The following is an 11,538-nucleotide window of genomic DNA, read 5'->3' on the forward strand; positions in this document are numbered from 1 at the left end:
ACACAATGGAAAGAACAAACCTAATAATAATAGGAATAGAAGAGAGCAAAAATTCCCAGCTCTCAGAAAATGTCTTCAATAAAGTCATAGAAAAAAAAAAAACTTCCCCAACCTAAAAAAATAAGTACCCATAAATGTAGAAGCCTGTAGAACAACAAATAGATTGGACAAGGAAAGAAAATCCTCATAACATAATAATCAGAACACTAAAAGCACACACACACACAAAAGAAAATATTAAAAGCAGTAAGGAAAATGGTCAATTGATATATAAAGGCAGACCTATTAGAAGTACCCAAGACTTCTCAACAGGGACCTTAAAAGACAGAAGAGCCTGGCCAGATGTTGTGCAGACTCTGAGAACACAAGTGCCTGTCCAGGCTAGTATACCATGCAAAAACTCCCAATCATCACAGATGGAGAAACTAAAAGATTCCAGGACAAACACAAATTTAAACAGTATCTATCAATCCAGCCCTACAGAGGATTCTAGATGGAAAATTCCAACACAAGGAGGGCACCTATACCAAAGAAAAAAACAAGAAATTAATCATTTCAACAAAACCAAAAGGAGAGAACCACATGCAGAGAACTAACAATTATCTGTCTTCAATATATCTCAGTATCAACGGACTCAATTCCCCATTAACAAGGCATAAGATAACGGACTGGATATGCAAGTAGGACCCAGCATTTTGCTGCATACAGGAAACACACCTTAGAGGCAAAGATAGACACCACATTAGAGTAAAAGCCTGGAAAAAATTCTTCTCAGCAAACGGTCCCAAGAAACAAGCTGGAGCTGCAATTCTAATATCCAATAAAATAAACTTTTAACCAAAAGATATCAAGCGAAATGGGGAAGGACACTTCATAGTCATCAAAGGAAAAATCCACCAAGAGAAAGTCTCAGTAATAAATAACATAACATAACATAATGTAACATATCATTACATATACATATATATATATATATATATATATATATATATATATATATATATATATAAGAAATTGGAGCAAGCCTACAGTAGCAACTTAACAGCACACCTGCTGAAAGCTCTAGAACAAGAAGATGCACACACACTCAAGAGGAGTATAGGGCAGAAAATAATCAAATTCTGAGCAGAAATCAACCAATTAGAAATAAAGTGAATGATACAAAATATCAACAAAACTACATGCTGGCTCTTTGAGAAAATCTATAAGTCATGTAAACCCTTAGCCAAACTAACTAAAGGACACAAAGACTGTATATTAATTATCAAAATCAGAAGTGAGTATAGAGGCATAACAACAGAAACTGAGGAAGTTCAAAGAACAAAACAAAACAACACAAAAAATGCCAAAACAAAAGACCTCACTACAAAAGCGTTTACTATAAATCAATCAATCAATCAATCAATCAATCAATCAATCAAATAGGTGAAATGGATGACTTTCTAGACAGATAATTCATTTAAAAATCCCTAACCAAGAAATGTCCAGAGCTAGCTGGTTTTCAGGTAAAATTCTACTTGCCCTTCAATGAAGAGCTAATATCAACATGCCTCAAATTATTCCATTCATTAGAAACCTTGGAAACACAGTCTAATTCATTCAATGCATCCACAGTTACTCAGTTTCTCAGGTAGCTAAACCACACAAAGACCCAACAAAGAAAGAGAACTTCAGACCAACTTAACTTATGAATAGCAATGGAAAAATACTCAATAAAATCTTAGCAAACTGAATCCAAAAACACATCAAAATCATCATTCAACATGATCAAATGGTTTTCATTCCAATAATAAAGGCATAGTTCATGTAGAAAATATATTAACATAATCCACTATCTAAACTAAATCTTAGGAAATTTAATAAATCGATTAATAGAAAAGCTCCCACAAAGTTGTAAGCTTAATTGTGTGTCACATAAGCACATAATTATTCACTTGCTAGTAACTACCTCACAGTAACGTATTTGAGCATAATTGTGCCTTACTGGAAATAAATAAACAAGTATTAATAGATACAAGTGATGTATATTTTCTATTGTAATCTCTAGTGTTAATGTAGTATTAAAAACTAGGGATTTATTAATTATATTAGAGGATGGTGGTTCACACTTGAAGTCTTAACACTTGGGAAACAGAGAAGCTGAGGAGGCCAAATGAGCTATAAAGAGACTCTTAGTAATGAAAATAGAAAAAAATGTTTATGTGATACTTTTTATAAGATTTTTTTTGAGCACAAAATCAAAACTGCAATAATGTAAGAAACATATTTGAGGAGTTTTATTATTTCTGTTTTGTAAAATAGATCATTATAATTAGACAATTCAATAACCTATTGTGTAATTTATTAATTTCTTGTTTTTATTAATTATAGAAATTGCTCATTAGAACATTTATATAAATTTATATAATGTAAGCTCATAATTTTATTCTATCACTTTCAATTGTTCCTTGATCAAATGGTTTCTACCTCTTACAAAGTTTTAATGTTTCTGTTAAAATTGTAAATTAAACACTGATAGCACCTAAAACACAATCGCATTTAGATTCTTGATGTATACTACTGTTTAATGTATAACTTACACACAAAATGAAAGTAATTTCAAGAAAAATCATTCAATGATAATGTTAGATGCAAATAATTTTTTTGTCAAGCATGGGGATTACATCTTAACACATTACACCAAAGAAAAATGAGCAAAACATTTTTCTTTTCAAGATAATTTATAATGTCAAGTCATGTATAAAAGTAATGAGATTAATAATAGAAAGTATAGATTTATTCATCCTCTGGATGATAAATCATGGCAAGTCATTAGAGTCATTTATTTCTGATGCAGTGAAACCATGTGATGCCTGAGAGAATGGATGATACTATTTAGAACAGTTCATGTCTAGTTGATGAGTTAAAATAAAATAAGAGTTGTTAGCAGTGTTCTTAAATTGTTTTACATTAATAGAAGCCTGACAAGTTTGAGTGGAATGTAAATCATGTAAGAAATGAATGCTTCATTTAAAGATTCCAGTGTGATACATTGTAGGAGAGCTAGTTCTCTTAAAATTTTTAAATCAGATTGATCAAGTACCTGACATGAAGAATATCATTTGGCTTAGCAAGATAAAATATAATAATACATATACATGAAGTTGATTTCTAATGGCGAAAGCAGTTTGCAAGTATAAACTATACAGTGATTTTGCTCATTGGTTGGTTTTTGAGACAAGTTCTCATTCTGCACTCTTTACTGTCCTAGAACTCACTGTGTTAACCATGCTAGCCTTGACCTAAAAGAGATCTGTCTGCTGAGTGCTGGAACCATATATCCTCTAATAACTCTATGATTTTAGATTTGTTTAATACACAGGCTTAAAACTCAATAAACTACAAGGGTATTAATGCTATTTGTCTTTTCTATCTATTCTCTTTATTAATTATTTCTTTTAGAATTTTTAGGTTGTGAGATACTGAATGTTTTTTGGAGAATTTTAACATATATAAAATGTATGTGTTTATTTCATTGTATTTGATTTCACAAAGCTCCTTGAAAATGTGTATAATATAAACACTATTAAAGAACTTTTTGTTAAATGTTATTGTTAGTTAGTAAATCCATTGCACATAGTCTACAAAGAACCATGGTTTTCCGCTGCTGCTGCTGCTGCTGCTGCTACTGCTGCTTCTTCTTCTTCTTCTTCTTCTTCTTCTTCTTCTTCTTCTTCTTCTTCTTCTTCTTCTTCTTCTTCTTCTTCTTCTTCTTCTTCTTCTCCTCCTCCTCCTCCTCCTCCTCCTCCTCCTCCTCCTCCTCCCTCCTCCTCCTCCTCCTCCTCCTCTTCCTCCTCCTCCTCCTCCTCCTTCTTATTCTTCTTCTTTTCTTCTTTTTTGTAGTGGTGATTGCATTTTAAGAATCACATTTATTAGTCACATAATTAACAACTGAGCCACATTTTCAGTAAGCTAAAATTTGTTTCTTAATTTTACTGATGTGGTAGACATTGATCAAAGCTGACTGCATTTTCAGATATAAACAGAAAGAATACTGTGAAAAACAAGCCCAATTTATGACTCATCATTACACCACAGAATAGTAGTATGCATGAATACCATGATAAGGGTATTAAGAAAGACAAATAACAATCTGAGTAGAATAGAGGATGCTAAAATTAACACACATAGTTATTAATTTTTCATCAAAGAATAAGAAAATACATAAGAAACAATAAAAACATGAAGACATCATCAGCACACTTTGCTTTAAAAGATATTCACATATAGAAAAAATGAAATTATATTCATATCTCTAACACTAACAAAGATATAGATCATGCTACGAGATCCAATACTGTGACTCTTAGGGAGAATAGTCAGGAATATGCACAGGCAAGCACTTTCAGAATAATCCTCCAGTAATACAGGAAGAGCCCAAAGAATAGACAAATAGAATTAAGTGAAATTAAAAATCTTAATAGAAATAGAAACAATACCAATGAGGAGAATAGACAGGATCAGAATAATTCTCTACCAATTGTGTATTACACAGTATCTAGTGTATACTGATATTGTATGAACAATTTTTAAAATTTAAACAACAAAACATTGAGTCATTAAAATGGCTAATGCATTACAAAGACTATTCTCACAAAAAAGTTCAAATTTACCCCTAGATTATTAAAAATGAGAAAATATCATTGTTTGTCAAAGAAATATGAATTAAAATTACTTTGGGGGTTCTTTTCAAGCTATAATGGTAAACATGAAGGTTTATGGATACGCGTAATCCCTTCAACTTAGAAAATTTGTTCACGCAAAGGTCCTGATGAATTCTTAGAATTTATTTGACTACTGGGTGACTTCTGTAGTGAGTTAAGCCTAACGCTTCACTTCACTTTCTTTGTGCTAAGTTTTAAAAATTAGATAATTGCAAAAGATTGTGACGTCAAATCCCATCCAGTAGGGAAAAAGATACAGTCCTCACCTTTCCTCCCTCCTGTGAAAACCATGTGAAACTCAATCTCGAGTCGTTCCTCTATGGCTTTTGCTAGTACTTCAATTCTTTGACCAAAGGGAAATTTCTTCCTTTTAAAGTCACACATTGCATTGAGGGTTCTCTTTCTTTGTTACCCGGAACTTATTTATGATACACATATAATGGACCATTAAAACATTCAACAAGAAAAGTGAAATTATGATCTCTGCAGGAAAAAAAAATGTACACAATTCATAATTACCTTCATCAAAACAAGCCATACTTAGAAGATACTACACCATATTCATTTTTCTAAATTTAAATGTTTGTATGCACATATGTATGTATGTATGTATGTATGTATGTATGTATGTATGCATGCTTTTATTTGCAGTATTGGACCCTTCCCATTCCCTGTAAAAAAAAAAAAATAGAAATATCAGCTTCTCCATTTCTTTGCCATATAAAGTGGCAATGGTACCTGGGTTTTTCTGTTTAATTCTAGCCCATGGTGGAGACATTGCAATCTACCCTTAAAGGTTCCAGGAAGGAAAATTTATCTCTTAAGGAAGTGAGGTATTTTTCCTGATCAGAAGCCTCTTAGTTCAGTGTCGCATTGCTGCTTCCACCTACATCACTCCGGATCCTCCAAGCATGTCCTTTTCTGAGTTGGGACTAGGACCTTTTTTTCTTTTTCTTTTCTGTAACCACTTTTTAGGTACTGGCCAAAGAATAACCATATTTTCCATGGTAGTCTCAGTTTTTACAGTTTCTCTAAAGCTAGTCTATCTCTTTCTTTACAGTGTAGCTGTTCGTCAATCTTCACTACATATGTTGTATTTTCTCTCTTCTTCATTTTTTCTTTTCCTGGAACCTACTGTGGTATTGAGTTTTCTTTGCTTTGTTGTTTTCTTCTTCAATGATAAGACACTTGTACCAAAATATTCTTTTGAATCCCTCTTTTTTCTTATTTTATTAATGAGATTAAGAACCCCCCAAAAGGTAACCTCAATTTAGTCTGTAAGTACTACAGTACTGAAATACAGCCAAAGTTCTCAATGAAGTACAGTTCAGCAGTGTCTAAGGAAGAAACAGAAAAGGTTTAAACCCATACAGAAGACATTCCATATGTTTTAGTTTAACTTGAGAAAAATATTATTAAGTTTTGCAAAGAAACACTTTATACAGTATATTCTAATAAATGTGTGCTTTAACACAGTAGAATATATCCTAATAAGATAAAAAATAGCTTTTTATTAATTTTTATAAAGATTTGTTATAAACAAGTCAAACATACAAACAAAGCTATTATTTCAATGTGTGTAAAAGATTATATTTATCTTTATATAAAATTTATAAAATAGTAATTTTGCCCTAGGTTAATTATGGGCTATATGTCAGTGTTATTTTAATGTGACTATACTAATTCAACAATCATATGTAAATAGTATAATTTCATAGATTTTAAGGTACTTTATTTTTATAAATACTAATATATTCTTATGATTAATGGTAAAATAATAATAAATCTTTGTCTTTGTTTTTTACTTGCCATAAGTAATGTAGAAAGGATAAGCTTTTCTTGTGATATTTAGATAAATACGTTGCTTTGTTCCTCTGCCTCCTGTATAGCCCCACCCAGGTCTCAAGTTATGCTTCCATATTACATATAATATATTTCTATTACCTTCTCTCTATACTCTTCTCGAGAATCTGCTACTTTCAGAATTCTCCATTTTTCATGTTCCTTTATTAGACTGTTGCTTAACACTCCATTATAGAATGGTATGAACAAGAGCATCTTCGATTTCAACAGATCATCTGTTTTTGCTTGCAAATGGGCATCAGGAGCAGCTCTGTGAACTCTGACATTTCCTCAAACATGGAGGGATGCAAGGAGACTCAGTGTATCCTAATCAGAAGTTCCAGATGATTCTGGCAGCCATTTGTACCCAATACTGCATTAACTGTACATGGCCTTTGTTTCATGGGAGTGTTGTGTGTATACTATACTAGTAATATGGATGGACGTATTTATTTCCTTCTACAATGTGAAAATATATTGAAAAATAGTAAACTCACAAATTTCTGGATTCCACACATTAGACAATATTACCTATCCTGTTAATCTAGTTAGATGAGTGCAGATTTTCTATTCTAATATAAACAATTAATATGAGTGGGGGGGAGGGTATGGGGGACTTTTGGGATAGCATTGGAAATGTAAATGAGGAAAATACCTAAATAAATAAATAAAATAATAATATTATCATTCATACTACATGACACATAGTATATAATAAATTTCTCTTACTACTTTCTCCACACACAGACTCTCTTTTGCACTCTCTGTCTCTGTCTCTCTCTCTCTGTCTGTCTCTCTTCTTCTTCTCTCCTTCTCACATCTCTCTCTCTCTCTCTCATTCTCAAACACACACACACACACAAAGAGAGATTACAGAATGATATAAGAGGCTATAGTAGTATTCAAGATGTTTCAAAAATAGTCTGATAAGTCTTTATCCATAAGATTATAGACAAGACCACTGATCGAGAGGGAGTTGCTACTCTAGACACCAGAGTCAGAGTCTGAGAAAAATCTCCAGAGAAAAGCTAGAAGGTTAAAAACTGATTCAGGGTGTCAGAACAAGAAATTCCACATACATATGGGTGGAAGAGCAATTGTGCTCTTTATGTGAAGAGTGAGAAGCCCAGCTGAGGGTCAGTAGGGACATTCTCGGCTTCTTTGTCCCTGACCCAGACACCAAGTTTCAGTTAATATTATTATTTGGAACAATGTCACCAAAATGTCAGTTTTTCATCACTTTATGGGATCCAGGAGATGCAGTTTTTAAGGAGAGGGTATTAGTTGATTATGTATCTGAAAATTAAGAAATTCTCAATGGACATGTCTTAACTCCAAGACTTTGCCCAAATCTTGTGACCAGTGTTTTTGTCTCCTTATATTTCAATCATAATTTACTGAAAAGGTTGGAAGAGTAAAAACATTTCATACTAATCTCTCAATATGCATCAAGAGCCACCAAGAATATGGATGTTTGCGTACTGTTCAGACACACTGGTACAACATTCACAGAAAATACCACATTTAGGTGTTTCTCTTTTTTTCCTTGGTCATCCATTTTTCTATTAATCTCTGCATTCAAATATGTTAAAAGATGATTCATCCTAGTTCGTATTGGATTCAGTCCTTAATGTAAAATCAAGAAGCCTGGCTTTGGGGCTAGAGGATGATGAAATTATTGCGAGCACTAACTGTCCTTCCAGATGACAAGGGTTTTGTTCACAGTATCCGTTTCTGACTGTTCATGATTCATAAATTCCCGTAAATGTATTTCCAAAAAGTCCATCACAATCTTCTGGAACCAGGCATGTATGAAACATATACAATTATCAAACAACAACTTAGTAAGGGTGATGATGAAGAGGAGTAGAAGAGGAGGAACAGGAAGAAAGGAAAAATGTAGAAAAAATGATGAAGAAAAAGAGGAAGAGGAGAAGGAGGAAGAAGGAGGAAGATGACAAGGAGACAGGGTTTCTCTGTATAGCTCTGGCTGTCTTGGAACTCACTTTGTAGACCAGGCTTGCCTAAAACTCAGAAATCCACCTACATCTGCCTCCCAAGTGCTGGGATTAAAGACGTGAGCCAACATGCCTGGCTAAAATGTTTGGAACGCTGTCGTCCCCGGGTGGGTTTGAACCACCAACCTTTCGGTTAACAGCCAAACGCACTAACCGATCGCGCCACAGAGACCCAGCTGTACATTTTTACGTAATGCTGCATGCAGTGTTTGGTAAAGCATATAACAATCCAGATCTTTCATTATGAACTTTTGGTACCACATGATGTACATAAATTAAAATAAGACATAATCACAGCAGTAAATATGAAAATTGGATACCAAGTTCCACTCCTCACCAAAGAACTCTTTGTAATTCATACTATGTAGCAAAGGAAAAATTAGTTTTCTCCCATGTCAATGATTTTATCAACAACACTGCAGGGCAGATCTCATGTACAGAATAATTAAACAACAACAAAAAAAGACACCATATTTTAAAGAAATTGTATTTCATCACCTGGAATACTTCGTGACAATATAGAAACAAAGATGATTCAAGCAACTTACTATCGGACCTATCAGATGGTAATTAACTCAGCCCAAGTAGCATAATTACATCAAAATATAAGCATCTTTCCCTTAATGTACTGAGGCCAAGATCTCAAGTCAAGCTCATATCAAGTGCCTAACACCCTCTTCCATAGGAGATTTTTAGCTGAGTTCTTCCCTGTTATAAGTGAGAAGGGGACTCACTGGGTGAAGGGGATTTATCCAGTTTCTATTTCCAATCTTGAAGGCTCTAGGTTCATGATAACCATTCCACTTAATATCTTTCCCACATGCTTTAAATTACAAGCTTCTTAGAAGCCATAAATATTTGGTCCACTCCTTATCCTATGTGAGTATCATCATTGTTAAAAGTTATATAAGTTTTGGTTCCATTTTTTTAAAATTATTTCTTCAATGAGAAAAGTGACAACATTAATAGGTTAACTGGATTTGCTTATCAATAAACTATTTTTAGTCATTTATTTTTCCCCATTTAAAAAATGAGATATTTTCTTTATTTGCGTTTTTTTATTTCCCCTCTGAAAATCCCCTATTCCCTCCCCTCTCCTCCTGCTCACCAACCCACCCACTCCTGGTTCCTGGCCTCTCCTCCCATTGATGACCAACTAGGCCATCCTCTGCATATGCAGTTGGAGTCATGAGTGCTACCATGTGTATTCTTTGGTTGGTGGCTTAGTCCCTGGGAGCTCTGGGGGTACTAGTTGGTTCATATTTTTGTTCCTCTTGTGGGAATTCAAACCCCTTCAGCTTCTTGGGTACTTTCTCTAGCTCCTTCATTGGGGACTTTGTACTCAGTCCAATGGATAGCTGTGAGCATCCACCTTTGTGTTTTTCGGGCACTGGCAGAGCCTCTCAGGAAACAGTTATATCAGACTCCTGTCAGCAAACATTTGTTGGCATCTGAAATAGTGTCTGGGTTTGGTGATTGTATATGGCACGGATCCCCAGATGGGGCAGTCTCTAGATAGCCTTTCCTTCTGTCTCTGCTCCACACTTTTTCTCTGTAACTCCTTCCATGGGTACTTTGTTTCCCCTTCTAAGAAGGATCAAAGTATCCACACTTTGGTCTTCCTTCTTCTTGAGTTTCATGTGGATTGTGAATTGTATCTTGGGTATTCCAAACTTCTGGACAAATATCCACTCATCAGTGAGTGCATATTACCTGTGTTCTTTGGGATTGGGTTACCTGACTAAGGATGATATCCTCCAGACCCATCTTTTTACCTAAGAATTTCATAAATTCATTGTTTTTAATAGCTGAGTAGTACTCCATTGTGTAAATGAACCATATTTTCTGTATCCATTCCTCTGTTGAGGGACATCTGGGTTCTTTCCAGCTTCCTATTCTTTCCAGGTTTCTATTAACATGTGCCCATGTCATATCATTTTCTGGGTATATGCCCAGGAGTGGTATTTTTGGGTCATACAATAAACTCAAGAAGTTAGACTCCACAAAACAAACAAACAAACAAACAAACAAACAAAAAAACCCAACAACAACAAAAAACTAAAACAAACAAAACAAAACAAAAAAGCCAAAAAAGCCAAAAAAAAACCAAAACCAAAAACAAAACAAAAACAAAACAAAAAAGAAATTAGACTCCAGTGAACCAAATAACCCTATTAAAAATGGGGTACAAAGCTAAACAAAGAATTCTCAATTGAGGAATACAGAGTGTCTGAGAAGCACCTAAAGAAATGTTCAAATATGCCTTCAAATATGCTGTGTTAAATAAATGGTCTTCCTAAAAAAATAAAAAAATTAAAAACAAAAGAAATGTTCAACATCCTTAATCATCAGGGAAATGTACATCAAAATATCCCAGAGATTCCGCCTCACACCAGTCAGAATGGCTAAGATCAAAAACTCAGGTGACAGATGCAGGAGAAGTTGTGGAGAAGTAGGAACACTCCTCCATTGCTGGTGGTATTGCTAGCTGGTAAATCACTTTGGTAATCATTTTTGTTTTTGTTTTTTTTTTAAATAAAATGCTACGTGCATGTAAACTACATAGTATGAAGTGATGCTTGTGTATATTTACCCAAGATAAATATCAATTTATCATCTCATGTATATATGTAAAATTTACATTTTTATTAATAGTAAGATTATAAGTGGATACAAACCCTTTGGAAATAAATCTGGAAATGCTTTAGAAAATTGGTAATAGTTCTACCTGAAAACCCAGCTATATCAGTCCTGGGCAGATACCCAAATGATGTTCTACCATATCACAAGGACACATGCTCCACTAAGTTCATAGAAGACTTATTTATAACAGCCATAATCTGGAAACAACCCAGATGTCCTTTAACACAATAATGGATACAGAAAATATGGTATGTTTATACAACAGAATATTATTCAGCTATTGAAAATGAGGAAATCATATCATAAATTTTATACTAATATTTGTATAATAC

General features: G+C 33.7%; 1 non-coding gene across 1 annotated transcript; it reads right to left on the reverse strand.

Moving 5' to 3' along the window:
- Positions 1 to 8,661: 8,661 nt before the first annotated feature.
- n-TNgtt2 lies at positions 8,662 to 8,735 on the reverse strand. Its single transcript has one exon. It is a non-coding gene; the product is annotated as a tRNA-Asn (tRNA).
- Between the last annotated feature and the right edge of the window lie 2,803 nt (positions 8,736 to 11,538).

This window comes from Mus musculus, chromosome 15 (assembly GCF_000001635.26).
Source record: "Mus musculus strain C57BL/6J chromosome 15, GRCm38.p6 C57BL/6J".
Classification (NCBI taxonomy): Eukaryota; Metazoa; Chordata; class Mammalia; order Rodentia; family Muridae; genus Mus; species Mus musculus.